This window comes from Cornus florida, unplaced genomic scaffold (assembly GCF_030987335.1).
Source record: "Cornus florida cultivar Cherokee Brave unplaced genomic scaffold, ASM3098733v1 CherokeeBrave_3.0.0_Hap2_Chr03, whole genome shotgun sequence".
Classification (NCBI taxonomy): Eukaryota; Viridiplantae; Streptophyta; class Magnoliopsida; order Cornales; family Cornaceae; genus Cornus; species Cornus florida.
Window position 1 is genome coordinate 50,552,761 of NW_026775573.1, and position 16,596 is coordinate 50,569,356.

Sequence of the window (16,596 nt, forward strand, 5' to 3'; positions counted from 1 at the left end):
AAAGTCCACACAATCCATATAGTTGATAAACACAGATTTTAAACAAGTCATCAACTAAAAATCCGGAATCCATCCATATAACTAACGAGACAAAGTTTAATAGTTCATCAAGTTAAAGCCCAACATCCATCCAGATAATTCAACAGAAAATATATAATTAATTCTGAAATAAATTCCAGGCCAACATTCAATTAGATCGACAAAACTTAATTATTAGTTCAGCAATTTAAGTCCAAACCAAAATCCAATAATTTGAGGGTAGTGCATACTATTACAACAATTAAAATCCATGTATTGTAGATAGAATTTAGTATTTCAACAGTTACCATCCGAGGTATGCATAGATCAAACATGATATATAACTGACCCTAGCATACAAACAAAACAAGATTTATAATCAAATATATATATTCCGTTAAATTGCTAAAATTAAACTAGGCAATTAAACTCCTTCCGTCCGTTAATAGCCTGCACCGCTGTATACTTTCCCTACAGTTAAATCTATGAGCACAAAGACATTAATTTATTTAATGTGGCTCTAACCTAGCATAATAACATATTTAAAGTCCATGTTACAATCCGTTAAAATTTTAAAACAAGATTTAGCAATTTCGTCCGTCCTATCCGTTAGCAGCGTACAAAGTTGCTTATTCTTACCCTGTTTCTTCCAATTACCTTATGGACCAAATTATACATTTAGAGGGATTAAAATCCATTATAATTACTTTTAGAATTATCATTCCAGTCCTTGAAACCATTTAAAATCCCAAACTGTGCCCAAAAATGTCCAAACAGTGTCCAAACCACGTCCAAACATAACCCAACCAAGGGAGCCTGCTCTAAAATCAAAGAGTAGGCTCTTTGCCACTTAGAGCCAGCTCCCTAACCCCTTGGAGCCGGCTCTTTGAAGGGAGAGACGGTTCCCACAAATCCGGAGCCTTCTCTCTCCCACTTTGAGCCTTCTCTACTCCTCTGCTTCACCTCTGCTCGTGCGGTTGATGTCTGTGCTTCCAGCAAAGCTTCCTGTCCTATCTCCAAACCTTTATAGCATCTTTAGGATTCTATTTAAGTTTCTTATAGTCCTAGAACCCCTCATACTCCAGTGTAAATCAATCAACAGAAACTAAACTCACAATAGAATAACTTATGCAACAATAAGTTTAAACTTTAAAAAAAACACAGAAAAGATTATAGAAATCATCTAGCATGCACAAAGTCCATTTTTAAAAGTTTAATTAAGTTCCTGGAGTTTATATAAGATGCACAGAACACAAGTTTACAGAAGAGGAATAGACTGAAACTTGCCTTAAGATTCCGGTTTGAAATCTTCACCGCCGTCTCTAAGTTTCAGAATTTCCAAAACTGTTCCTTCCTCCTCTGTCCATTGCCCTCTACTTTGGTTGCTCCTTGGCTCAACCTACGAGCAATTCCCTCTGTCTAACTCTCAAGACACTCTATGTTTCTCTTTCTGTGTTTTCCTCTCCAAACTGCTCTCTGGTTTTTCCTCCCAACCTCTCAGCTTCTCTCTTCTCTAGTTACGGGGAGAAGAATTATTTTTAAAACCCTTGTAGAATATACACTTATATATATATATATATATATATATATGCTCTATAAAACCCTAATCCTAATCCCAGCCTAACCCTATGTCGGCTAAACTAATTACATAAAACAAAACCCTAATATCATAATCATACAGCATACTCTAACACACGTTATTTAAAACCATTAAATCAAATAATTAAATTAACTCACAAATAATAAATTCAACAATTAAATTAAATACATATAAATAATAATTAAGCAATTGAGAAATACACATAAAATAAAATTTCCCAAATAAAACAATCAATTTAAACAACTAAGTCATATAATTAAATAAAAATAAAATAAAAACCAAAATTCAAAATTAAATTCCCAATTTTGTCCTTTTGAAAATTAGGGGTATTACAATTTGAGAGCGGGGATTTAGGTTAAGAGAATTGCAGGGAGGAGAAGAATGTGTTTGGGAATGGAAGGTTGGGCAGTGAATGGATGGGGCGCTCGATCTCCTTTATTGAGGGATCGATATTTTTTTACAAAAAATTGTCCCTTTACTGTGTAATGAGAAAGTGGAAGGGGATTAATCCACATGGTTGGGCGATCAATCCACTAAGACCATTTTTTTGTTGCTCTCTGCCAAAAGCATGGGATTGATCTCTCATTGTGGGGATCGATTCTTTATTTTTTATTTTTTTATTTTTAAAACAAAACTAAAATGAAAAATATGCTAAAATGAAATATATAAAAATTAAAATTAAAATAATTAAAATAAAAATAAAATAAAATACCAACCTACACTAATCATTGCAATTTTTTATAATTTTTTATTTATTTTTTAATATATATATATTTTTAATAAAGCAAAACTACAAAGAAATATATATATACACGAAAATAAAATATATATAAAAATAAAAATAAAAATAAAAATAAAAATAATAATAATAATAATAATAAATGGAAATAAAATCAAACACCAACCTACACTACCCATTTAAAATTTTTTTTTTATTTTGTTATTTATTTATTTTTTTTTTCTTTTTGAATTTAAAAATGCATAAATGTAGAAAAGGAAAAAGAAAAAAATAAAATAAAATAAAGTAATAAAAAAAGAATAAAATAATAATAAAATGTAAATTAACATGTAACGAAGGAGAAACTCGAAACAACTAGTGTTTAACGTCGCTAGAAAGACGTGAAATGCTCTCAATCTTCAAAGTAAATGGGATCCACTAAAAGAACGGATTCCACATTTCTTTGAAGAGCTTGTCCATCAATGAATGGTTTAAGCCTTTAACCATTAACCTTGAAGGTCCCTTCATCCTTTAGATTTTGAAGTTCAATCGCCCCATGAGGTGAGACGGAGATGATTAAATAATGGCCTTCCCATTTGGTTTGAAGCTTTCCAGGGAAGAATTGAGCATAGAGTTGAATAACCAAGCCTTTTGACCGGCCTCAAAGGACTTTTTCATAATATGTTTATCATGAAATGCTTTTGTCCTTACCTTGTAGATTTTTGAACTATCATAGGCATCATTTTGCAATTCCTCTAGCTCATTGATTTGGAGTAAACGGTCCTTTCCAGCCTTATCAAGATCAAAGTTGAGTTTTTTTATCGCCCAAAGTGCTTTTGCTCTAACTCAACTGGAAGATGACAAGGCTTCCCATAAACAAGTCTATATGGAGACATGCCTATTGGAGTCTTGTAAGTCATCCGGTAAGCCCACAAAGCATCATTCAATTTCATTGACAAATCTTTTCGGGTCGGATTGATAGTTTTCTTAAGAATATGCTTGATTTCCCTATTTGACACCTCGACTTGCCCACTTGTTTGGGGATGGTAGGGAGTGGCCACCTTATGTGTGACAACGTATTTCAAAAAGAGTTTTTTCAAGAATTGATTGTAGAAATGTTTTCCTCCATCACTTATCATGGCCCTTGGCATACCAAAACGAGCAAAAATATTTGATTTGACGAATGCAATTACCACGAAGTGGTCACTCATTTTGGTAGCACAAGCCTCAACCCACTTTGACACATAATCAACGGCAATGAGAATGTATTGAAAGCCATAAGACATTGGGAATGGTCCCATAAAATCTATGCTTTGTACATCGAAGATTTCAACCACGAAGACTAAAGTTAAGGGCATTATGTTTCTCTTTGACATTGATCCCAACTTTTGGCCCCGAACACACACCTTGCAAAAGTTATAACCATCTCGGTGGATAGTGGGCCAGAAAAGCCCACTTTGAAGAACCTTCAAAGCGGTCTTTTTCCACTAAAATGCCCACCATAAGCAAGTGTGTGACAAAACACAAGGACGCTCGGAACTTCACTTTTCGGCACACATCTCCTTATGATTTGATCTAGGCAATAACAAAACAGAATGGGATCTTCCCAATAGTATTTCCTGATGTTAGCAAAGAATCGGTCCTTTTCTTGTTTTGACCAATTAATGGGAAGTTTGTCGATTGTAAGATAGTTAACAATGTCGGCGAACCAAGGCAACATCCCATTTGAGATTTGAAAGAGTTGTTCATCCGAAAATGAATCATGCATTTCAAGATTTGGAGAAGATTCAACCATTAATCTAGACAGATGATCGGCAACGACATTGCCGGAGGCCTTTTTGCCCTTGATTTCAAAGTCAAATTCTTGAAGAAGTAGGATCCATCTTATCAAGCGAGGTTTGGTTTCCTTTTTCATTAAAAGATGCCTAAGAGTGACATAATCGGAAAGCACAATTACCTTGGATCCTAAGAGATATGACCGAAATTCATCAAGGGCATATACTACGGCAAGTAATTCTTTATCAGTGGTAGAATAATTTAATTGGGCACCCAAGAAAGTCTTACTCGTATAGTATATAGCACATGGTAGTTTACCTACCCTTTGCCCCAAAACAGTACCCATTGCGAAGTTGGAAGCATCACACAAAATCTCAAATGGTAAGGACCAATTTGGAGGTTGCATGATGGGAGCGGATGATAGAAGAGTGCGAAGTTAATGAAAAGCATTTAGGTATGCTTCATCAAAGACAAATGGAGTCTCCTTGGCAAGAAGGTTGCACAAGGGTCTAGTAATTTTGCTAAAGTCTTTGATGAATCGACGATAAAAACCGGCATGTCCTTAAAATGAGCGAATTTCTCTCACCATAGTAAGTGGAGACAATTCAGAAATCAGTTCAACTTTTGCTCTATCTACTTCTATTCCTCTTTTAGAGATGACATGTCTAAGCACGATTCCTTCTTGAACCATGAAATGGCTCTTTTCGCAACTTAACACAAGATTGGTCTCACAACATCTTTGAAGCACTTTTTTTAGATTTTGGAGACACGAATCAAATGAGGACCCAAAAACTGAGAAATCATCCATAAAGACTTCTAAATACTTCTCCACCATGTCCGAAAAAATTGACATCATACACCTTTAGAAAGTGGCAGGAGCATTGCACAATCCAAAAGGCGTCCGTCGATAAGCAAATGTACCGAAGGGACATGTGAAGGTGGTCTTTTTTTGATCCAATGGATCTAGGGCCACTTGATTGTACCCGAAGTAACCATCTAGGAAGCAATAGTATTGTTGCCCGGCCAATCTTTCTAAGATTTGGTCAATGAAAGGCAATGGAAAATGGTCCTTCCTAGTGGCAGAATTCAGCTTTCAGTAATCTATGCAAACACACCACGAAGTGGCGGTACGTTTCGAGATGAGATCACCCTTAGCATTTTCAACAACTGTGATTCCTGACTTTTTAGGAACCACTTGAATTTGACTAGCCCACTTGGAATCAAAGATAGGATAAATGATTCTCCCATCTAAAAGTTTCACAACCTCATTCATGACAACTTCCTTCATATTTGGGTTCAATCTCCTTTGAGCATCCCTAAATGGCCTTTCATCCTCTTCCATGTGTATGCAATGCATACAAATAGAAGAATGCCTTTTAGGTCAGCCACACTCCATCCAATGGCTTCTTTGTTAACTTTAAGTACTTTCAAAAGATCATTCTCTTGGTTATTTTCAAGATTTGAAGCAATGATGACCTGAAGAGTCCTTTTAGGGCCTAAGAAGGCGTATTTGAGATTGGATGGAAGAGGCTTAAGCTCAAGAGTAGGAGGAAAGATGAGAGAATGAACCGGTGGAGTACTAGAGAGTGAAGGAAGATGTTCTTTCTTGCTTTTCCAAGGTGGGAAATCCAAAGTGGCCACAGAGTCCATCAAAGCATTCACCTCACTTATGGATCATTCTATGTCAAAACCATAACTTTTGAACATTTCACAAAGGCACGCCTCAAGAGGGTCCTTAGATAAAATAGAGGGAAGAGTCTCCTCTATGGTTTAATCTAAAATATCCACTAGGAAACACTCGTCTTCATTTGTGGGATATTGACTAGCATTGAAAACATTAAGCTTAACCATTATGTTACCAAACGAGATGTCTATAATGACGGATCTACAATTAATGGTGGCATTGGCAGTGGCAAGAAATGGTCTTCCTAGGATAACTAGAATGTGATTGGTAAGATTAGGGACTGGCTCAGTATTAAGTATTACAAAATCAACTGGAAACTAAAATTTATCAACCTTAATCAAGATGTCCTCAACAATTCCCCTCAGTTTCTTAATTGATCTGTCAACTAGTTGGATTACTACTGATGTTGGCTTCAAGTCCCCTACTCCTAATTGCAAGTAAACAGAGTACAAAATGAGATTAATACTTGCACCTAAATCAAGGAGAGCTCTACGAATCTCTTGGTTTCCAATAACACAAGAAATAGTCAGAGCACCTAGATTTTGAACTTAAGAGGAGTGTTAGAAAGAATGATGGAACTCACTTGTTCCGTTAAAAGCACTTTCTTAAGGTCCTTTCCCTTACTCTTCCTCTTTTGTGTGCGCAAGTCTTTCAAGAACTTTGCATATGGTGGAATTTGCCTAATTGCATCTAGAAGAGGAAGATTAATTTTCACTTATTTAAACACTTCCATCATACCATGAATTTTTCCTTCTTGTCTCCCAAATGATGAAGTCTCTCTTAATACTTGAGGAAATGGAGCTTTTGGCTCATAAAGCTTTTCTAATTGGGGAGATGATGATGAAAATGATGGAATGTCCTTTTTGGAACCACTAGCATCCAAAGAAATAGGAATAAGATTTGGAATGGGACGGATGCTACCACTTAGTTGCTTCAGTTCACTGTCCGGCTTAGGTACCTCTACCTTATTGTCCACTTTCCTACCACTCCTTGTAATACCCCCTAGTTTTAAAAAGGATAAAATTGGAATTTCAATTATCTTTATTGCATTTTTATGTGACTAGTTGCTTAAATGTTTAATTGGTTTATTTGTTTTAAACTATTAGTTTTGTATTTGAATTGCCTTATTTGGTTAAGTATATTTTAATTAAATTAATTGTATTTTTGGTTGCTATGCTTACTTTAAATTGTATTATTAATTATTTTCTTGCATGGACGTAACTGTTTAATTAAATTAAGTGTATGAATTATCTTTTAGGGTTTTAGTATTTTTATGGGCTTGCCGACATAATTAATTAGGATTTACATCTAGGGTTTTTATTGACTTAGGATTTGGAGTTAGTTATAAATATATAACTTATACGTCCCTAGGGTTTGATAACCCTATTCATGACACAGTGAGAATACAGAGAGTTTGGAGAGAATTGAACGAGAGAAAAACAGAACAAAACTTAGAAGGAGAACAGAGAGGGCCAAGGGAGAGTTGTGGTGGATTAAACTAAAACCATAGGAGGCTTGAAGGTGGTTAGTGGGTGCCGGAAATTAGGAAGACGACAACACAGTTTTGAGACCAAAGCTACAGGCAAGTTCTTCTACTTTCTCCTTCCCTTTGGCTTGTGTTCTGTGCACCTAGGTAGTCTCTAGGGTTAAATAAATTATAAACTAAAACTTACATGTTAATGGTATGTTATATTGATAATCTGTTTGGGTTGTAATCGAATCTATTACAGAATTTGTACACATCTGTTTTCAGTTTTATGGAAAAGCTTGTTAGTCCGGTTGTAATTTTTAGACTCTAGGGAATTTGTTGAGTCTTAAATGGATCTTGCATGATTATTATATGTCAAATTTCATTATCTGTTGTCTGAGAAAGTGGTCTGAAATAAATTCGTTCTTGTCTGTTCCAGTTTTGCTCTTTAAGCATGCTAGTAAATTGCTTAGTTAAATCTCTATATTTGATTTCAAATTGTTGTTCTAAAACCATTGGGAGTCTATTTTGGTATTAATAAAACCTTAGGATAAGTTTTAGAAATCAACTGAAGGGTGGACATAGGCCGGAGAAGAAGCAGAAGGACGAGGACGGAGTAAACGGGGACTGGAAGCTCTCAAAGGAGGTGAGAGCAGGCTCCATGGATGTGGGAGCCGGCTCCCATACTCATTGAGCCAGCTCTACATTCTTAGAGCCGGCTCCAGGCTCAAAAAAGAGCCTGCTCTTGGAATTTAGAGTAGGCTCTTTCAAATAGTAGTTTTCTGATTTTTTTTCTACGAACTGTTTGGATACTGTAGGAGCATGGGAACGTTTCTGTTGACTCTGGGGTTTTACAGAGGGATTAGAGGGTTGGCTTTGAGAGTTATTAAGTCCTTAAATTGAGTAAGGTTGACTTTAAGTGAATGAAATTAACAGTGTGCTAATTTAACAATTGTGCGTACGGGTAACGGCTGGAAGGAAATTTATTGTCTAATTTTAATTTAACAATTTAAGGGGCTATAATATAGTTCTAAATTAAAGTTTAAATGTGTGATGGAGTCTTTTGAATAACAATTAGACTTGTAGCTTATTGGGGCTCTGTGCTAACAGATTAAACAGAATATCAGTATACAACTTAGCACGCGGTTACCTGATGGAGAAAATTAAGTTGCTCAAATTAATCTAGCAATTTATGGGACTATAATGTGATTTAAAAACTTATTTTTAATGCATGATAGAGTCATTGATATATTAGATGTGATCTACATATGCTATGGATGCTAGTTGTTGAACCTTTAAACCGTTTCCTCCAAATACATGGTTTAACTCTTGGATTTAAATTGCTGAAACTATAAATAGTCTTTTGTAATTATTTGTGATGGTTTTGGATTGTAAAATGCTATACTATTATTTATAGGTTGTAATTACATGGTTTGGATGTTAATTGTGGGATCTTAGATATTATCATACAAGTAATTAGATTATGGTTTTGAACTGTAATTGCTGTGGTGTGGTATAAACTATTCTGCAATTATCTGGCTTTTGGTTCTAGTTATTAAATTGCTGTACTGTTATTGATAGTCTGTAATTTTTTTACATGGTTTTGGATTTAAATTGCTGAATAAATATATTCTGTCAATTACATGGATATGGAGGATTGTATGCACCGGTATGGGACGGTGACATACTAGGGGACGGTTTAGCTCAAAACGCCTAAACCTAACCTAATGGATTAAAGGAATGGATTTAAAACTATTAAATCCTAATTGTGTTAAGTCAAATCAACTGCAACTAAGTTGAGTGGCTTCCTGGATTAATGGATGATAGTTAAGTCATATCAACTGAATAAGTTGATAGACTAACTAGCTTATTTATTGTATGTCAGTTCAATAAATATTTGAATTACATACCCTGGTTTTGGACGGACTTTATATATATGATTATGGTACCACGAGATAAGCTTGAGCCTCAGACTCATTGGTTAGGGTGCGTATATGCAGTGGATGCGTAGCTGGCTATAGTAGATTGAGGTGTACCCTGTTAGGTCTAGGTACTCATGCCCACCTTTTGGTGCGTTTTCGCATGTTGCCTTCTATTCAGGTTGAGACCTCTACTGTAGTCCAGTGAATGTCCCTTAGTGTGGATATATCTATATGTATGGACTAGATAGCTATTGTTGAGATATCTAGGGTGTATCTGCGTATCGAGTCACTGTTTGGATTGTAGTTAGAGATGAATTTGCATGTGGGCCTGACCCACTCTTATTTTTACAGGTGTTTGTTAGTTCCAGACTTGGAGCTGGATCGTGCTGAGCAGATACAGTTATTCACTCCACCGATGACCAGGGTTTTATTTCACCTTTTCGACTTGGGTTTTATTTCCAATCTTTTGAGTTCAGTGAGGTATTTTAGGGGTCTACTGGATGGATTCCCGAGTTATAATAGAAATGGAGAAGTAGGATGTATCAGAATCATTCTTTGTTAATTAAATTTTATTCTGAGGTTTTTGGATTATTATTCTAGATTCTTTTCAGAAATTTATTTATTCTTGTTTTCTTATTTGTATTCTGTGTTCGATTATTACTAATTGATTTGATATCCTCGGGTTATCGGGCGTGGGCCTGGCCAACCCGCATCTGGAAATTCGGGGGTATCATACTCCTCAAAGTAGTAATTATTTGAACTTGCTCATTTATAGAAAATCCCGATGAAGGACTTGCTTGCACCATAAATTACCCATTAGGATTGGTCTCAGTTTGACTAGGCAACTTACCTTTCTCTCTCACATTTAAAGAATTAGCTATTTGGCTAATTTGAGCTTCAAGCTTTGCAATTGATTGAGAGTGAGAATGAAACAATTGATTGTCCTTTCGGAGATCACCTAAGGCTTCCAAGACCTTGTCCTCAAAAGCGGGACTCTTGGGAGGCACTTGATTTAGATTAGAGTAAGACTGAGAATTTGATGCTTAAGGTTAAGAGTAGGATTGAGAATTTGATACTTGAAGATGAGAATATTGATTCACATTTTGAGGATAGAATGAAAGATGGTAAGCTTGAGAATTCTGATTTTGGAGATGTGGAGGAACATACTTTTCTTGGTAACCTTGAGTTTGAAGAGGGTTTGCACCATTTGCTTGATTTTTTCATGCAAAGTTTGGATGATTCTTCCACCCCGGATTGTTAGTATTAGAATAAGGGTTGTTCCCTTGATGAATGAAAGCGGCATTTGCTTGTTCTTGAGACTCACTTGGGATGATTTGTCCCAGAGGGCAATTTGAAGTATGGTGAGTATAACTAGAACAAGTCATGCACATTTCACTGGAATAATAAGGATAAGATTGAATTACCGGACCTTAATTCAAAAGGAATTTATCAAATCTTTGAGTAAGATTTTTCACCTCAGCGGCAATTTTCATAGAAGTATCTATTTGATTTAGAGCTTTCTTTCCTCCCATATTTACTAGGTGACCAACCCTAGAAGATAAAGATCTATGCATTGAGTTTTCACTCATTTTTTCGAATAGATACCATGTAATGATCTGGTCAATTGCCTTCCTTTCATTTTTCCTGAAATTTTACGAATGAATTTTTTTCATTTAATTTTCCTTTCTGAGCTCTGTTTCGTGTCGCTTAGTGTCATCTCGAGTGCTCAGAATTGGTTTCTGAGACTCTTTCATGTGAATTGACAACTTCCTTTGAGGACCGAGTCATTTTCGCATTTTTCGTTTTTGGACACTATGTGCTATCTTTTCCCTATTCTGTCATTTTCCCTATTTCGCCTTATCTCCGTTTGTCAGTTTTTGGCACAACCTCACTTTTCGTGCTCGGAGTTGGTTTTTGACTTCACGTGCCTACATCTTGAGTGGTTTCCTCGAAATACGTATCTTTACTTTTGCAAGAAAGTACTCTGGTTGCTCCTGGTGCCCACAGGGGCATGGATGCACAATTCTTTAGAATCTTTTTCATTTCTTGGGGTTTTTTTGTAAATATCTTTTGAAGATATTTTATTTTAGGGGCATCTAAGAAAATATCTTTTGGAAGATATTTTCATTCTAGGGCAGTTTCGCAGTTAACCCTTTTTGTAGGGGCCATTGTGCAATTAACGAAAGTTATTGCAAAATGTCTCGTCTGGGGCCTGGATCCTCGTACGGGATTTATTTTCACATTTCGTCGAGTCGTGGACTCTTAGAATTTCTTTCTGGTCATTTTTCTCCAGTTTCAAAGTTTCTAGACCCGGTTGCCGCCGAACTTGTTCGGGGCATAACTTTCTACTCGGGACTCAGTTTTTGACACTGTTTCTTCCGTTGTTCATATTTTCTCATTTTGAATCTTTTTTGTTCATGGAGTTTAGTTGTTCGAGCGCGTCTGCTCAAAATCCACTTTTCCGGACCCGGTGGGACCCTTTCGGGGCAGTTTTTGAGACTTGCTATAAATAGGATGCCCTAAAGTGAAAAATCAGATTTTGGTCATCTTCCCCACCTCTCTTGGCCGGATTTCCTAGCAGCCATGGCTGCCACTTTCTCTCTCCTCCTTTGGTCCACTTTTCCTTGGTAGAAATCCTCCGGCCTTAGCATTTATTGCTTCCCTCGACATACTCTACCTTTTGCCCTTATTAGAATCCATTTTCGACGATTTTTCGAGTTCGAGTTTGGAGTCAAGTTGAGATTTTCATGGGGCTTCTTGCGGATTCTTGTTCACGGTGTTGTCCCCGACAAAACCTCTCGGTATCGTCGAATTCGAAGCACTTTTATTTTGGTGGGCCTTTGGGATTTTCATCTCAAATTGAGGTAGGAGATGTTCTAGATTTAAATTCTTGTTATATGGCATGTTTGTGATGCTTATACTACTTGTTTGCATGATTAAATATAAAATCTAGAGATTTTGTTATTTATTTTTCTTGTACGGGATCTAATTTTTTCGGTTGCTCATGACTTGGTTTAAACCTGTAGCATGATTTTATATTGCCCCTTGATATGCTCATTGTCGTGTATTAAAATTGGAACATTTGAATAAGTATTAAAGATTTTATTTAATATTTATCTTAGGTGAAAGATTAATTCACATGGCCTTAACTAGCTTGAAATTAATATGTGTTAACATATTATATTAGGCCTTAGCATGCTCTCCAACATAATTGAATTTGAAAGTAATTGGAGGTGTTTTGAAAATTAGTAATTATTAATTAATTTGATTAATTAATTTGCCCCGAGTGCACTATTCACTATATTTGAATTCCGACTTGATATTCTTGATTTACATGCCATATAGCTTTACATATATTTGATTTATAATATTCGGTTAGGTTTTGAAACCTTTTATTTAATTAAATTCCATGTTTAAGATTTAATCCTAATGGTGATATACAACTTGGAATTGTATTGTGGCATACTATAAAATTAAGTTTTGGTATGGTTGTTCATATGTATTAAATTGGGATTTATTGCATAAGAATTGCAACTTTTGTTTTATATTTAACTTTAGTGAAAGTTTAATTCGCACGGTCGTAAATTGAATGAAATAAACTTGTAATGTGATATTACATTAGTCCTTGGCATGTTTTCCAACATAGGTTAATTTGAGAGCATTTGGTTAAGTTTAAAAATCTAGAGATTTTAATTAAAAGAATTAATTAAAATCTATTTTGTGGTCCCATTAGCTTAATTAAGGTTTTAACTTGATGTTTGTATTGGCCATGACTTGTTTACTAGTATATATTAATTTGGGACTATTTGAAGTTGTTTTAGAACCTTAGGATTTAAATTAGCATGATTTAATTAAAGTTCTACTTTGTTGTTCTAACAACCTAATTGAGTTTTAGAATGGATATAGGTGATGACCTTGCCATGCCCTTTAATATCTATTAAATTGAGGTTAATTGAAATTGAATCGGAAATCTAGAGAATTTAATTGTGTTTATCTATTTAAATTCTATCAATTTGCTCCATGATCTATGTTTTAGAAGTGGTTTCTATATTCAAATCATGGACTTAGACTTGTTGTATATTCATTTGGTTGTGTTTTGAACATTGGATAACATAGTTGCTATGTTTATACTCATGAGAATATGTTTTTCTTATTGAATATATTGTTACCTTGTGTAATGATTTGCACATTTCGTATTTAACATCATTCATGCATAGCGTGTAACGAATCGCACACTGAAGATTCGACATTCATCACATCATATTACTTGTGGACTTAAAGCATGTATTGTATAGGTTTCCAAATTTGGTTGTGCTTAGTAGATAGTTGATTATCTTGCATATTCCTTTTGATATATGCGTTGTTACACAACTTGTTGATTTTAGAAACTTGGGGATGTCGTTATTTGACTATGGCTAGGACGTGGTTCTAGTACAGGGGATAGTCCCTCTATATAGTCTAGTGCGCACATAGGAAGGTTACCCATGGGCTAGTAACCCTAAAGTAACTGTGTTGTCGGTTTGATCCGGCGTGACGTCCGAGTATCCACTTTGTTTGACTTCGCATTTCATTTTCAAGTTGATAACTAGATGATGTTGTAACATGTTGTTCCTTATTTGTCATTCTATTTTAAGTTACATGATGTTAACTTTGCGAAATTGTGCTTTATGCGTTGTATTGGAAGTTCCAATGTTGGTTAAATTGCATCGATATTGAAAATTGTGTTTTGACGTTCTAACAAAGCTTAGGATTGATCCTATTGATTCATTTATAACTTAGACGTTAGGTGGCTTGACCCACTTCTGTTGTTTTCGTGCTTTAGATTTCAAGCTGATAGCTTTAAGAAATTGTATTTTGTTGCCTTGTATAATATGCTTTTATGTGGTTAGATTGCATTGAAGTTGTAAATCGCATTTTGATTGTTCAGCATGGCCTAGGATGATTCCTTAGACTTATTCAGAACATAGACGTTAGGTGACATGATCACTTTAGTTGTTTCTGTATTCGAGATTGCAAGTTAATACCTTTAAGAACCTATATCTTGTTGCTTTGTATAACGTGCTTCCATATTGTTTAAATGGCATAGATGATGTGATTTATGCTAGAAACACTCTAAGGTAGCTTAGGATGCTCCCTGAGTCTCATTTCGATATAGACGTTAGGTGGCATGAACCCCTTTAATATGTTTCACCTTAAGGTGATAAAATTGTAAAATGCTAGGTCGATGTATGCTCATCTCCTACGAGTAGCTTTATGTTACTCACCCCTACGATACTGGGGCATATTTTAGGTATGAAGACTTGGTTCGTGACGCCTAGTATTCCTTGGATGTTGTGTAGCTTTCAAGTTTCCATTTCATGCAAATGTTAGCATGAAATGTCATTTTGTAGACTTATATGTCAAAATATGTATATTTGATTTCATGTATGTAACGTGTACTTAAGTACACTCCTTTCAATGTATTTGATATGTATGAGATGAGGCCGGAGGCCAATAACCATTATATTGTATCGTATGTACTTTTTAACTTCGTGAAATATTGTGAAAATCTTGAAAAATCGCAAGTCATTGCTTCATCATGGTTGCATCGGGTGTGGGAATTCCATTCTCATTCTTTCATAGGGTCTCATAAATCAAGTTTGAAATGTGGCTAAGGGCCAAACTGTCATTTGATCCCGTTTTGTATTTTTGGATTTCGAGTTTTCATTCCAAGTTCCATTTTTGCCTTTTTGCCCGTTGGGGGGTCGGATTTTGTATCGATATTATTTTTAAGTCGTAGACCATTGTAGCTCGTCCAAATAGGTAAGTTACGTTTGCGTGCATGGTCGTTTCTGGGCAAAACCTTATCATTTGTGTTTTGAGCCGCTTGTGAATTCATTTCGCATTTTTTTTGCATATTCTGATCTAGGGGCATTATAGACTTTTCACGATGGTTTTACTTTCTTCTTTCAACATGGTTGAATAGAAAACATGATTTTGAGGGGGGTTTCTTTTCCGTGTTTTTTCAGAAAATGTCATCTTAATATCGGAAATCGCTTACGAAGTTCAGCTCTAAGTTTTTCAATTTAGCAGCTTTTTGGACCTCCATGACCAGATTTCATGGAGGGGCATTTCGGGCATTCTATATTACATTTTTTTTTAATTCTCTCACGTGTCATATAGAAAACTCAATTTTGAGGAGGGTTTCTTCTTTGTGTTTTTGCAAAAAAGTTCATCTAGGCCTCGAAATTCAGCCTTTGTTCTGAATTTTTCTAAAAAAAACAACCACACAGCAGCTTTATGGGCTGCTGCCAACCATGGTGCACCCAGCGCGCGCGCGGCATGCATGGGCGCGCGCATGGGCGTGTGCATAGGGCTGTCATGGCCCCTCGTCGGGCCGCCGCGACGTCAACTCTTCTTTTGGGCTTTTCTCCTTCGTCCGGACTCCGATTCAGGTGAATTTTTTTTTCAACTTGACTAATTTTTCGCTGCCTTTCCAACGGTGTGCTCGGTTGCACCTGGTTCTTCCTGGATAATTACCAGTTTACCCTTTTTGCCTTAAGTGCTCGTTTTTCTTCGTCATGCCGTTTCTCATTCATCCGGACTCCGAATTATGCGATTTTTGAGTCCATCTTGATTATTTTTTCATTGTCCTTCCAGCGGTGTGCTCGGTGGCACCCGAATCTATAGTTTTCAAAAATAACTATTTTGCCCCTGGGGGCTTATTTGTCATATTTTCGATCTTTTGCTTCCGCATCAGTTCTTGTTGAGTTCCACAACTTCATGGAAGGTCACTTTGACTTCTTGGAGTCTTGTTTTCTGTTTTCGCTTTCGCATTCGGATCCGTTATCGGATCATCTTTACGGTTCATCACAGGACACGCTGGCCTAAAAACCAGGGTCATCACATGCCAAATTTCATCTTCATTTCTTTCTATGCAGCTTCCGGCACAGGAAGCATCAACAATACCCTTATTAGCATCAAATAAACTTGAAAAGAAACATTAAACTAATTGTCACTTAGGAATGTCATGATGTGGACACTTCCGTAGCAAGTCATTCAAACGTTCCCATGCTTCATGAAGGGGTTCTCTTTCTTCTTGTTTAAATTCACGAATAGAAGTTCTCATTGAATCAGTTCGACTCGCGGGATAGTACTTTTTTAGGAACTCTTGTTGCAATTTTGCCCAAGAGGTGATTGTATTTGACCGCAAGTTGTTGAACCAATATTTACCTTTATCCCAAAGAGTGAAAGGGAAAAACTTCATTTTTAGGACTTCTTCCGGAACATCCGTGATTTTCACGGTGGAACAAACTTCCAAGAACTCATCTAAATGTTTATACGGCTTTTCATTGCTCAACCCATAGAAAAGGGGGCACATGTTAATGGTGGAAGCCTTAATCTCATAATGATGGGCACGAAAATTTGGCA

General features: G+C 36.0%; 1 non-coding gene across 1 annotated transcript; it reads left to right on the plus strand.

Annotated features, from left to right (window-relative positions):
- The first annotated feature begins 16,190 nt into the window (after positions 1-16,190).
- Positions 16,191-16,297, plus strand: LOC132301925 (small nucleolar RNA R71). Its single transcript, XR_009480680.1, has one exon. It is a non-coding gene; the product is annotated as a small nucleolar RNA R71 (small nucleolar RNA).
- Positions 16,298-16,596: the final 299 nt, after the last annotated feature.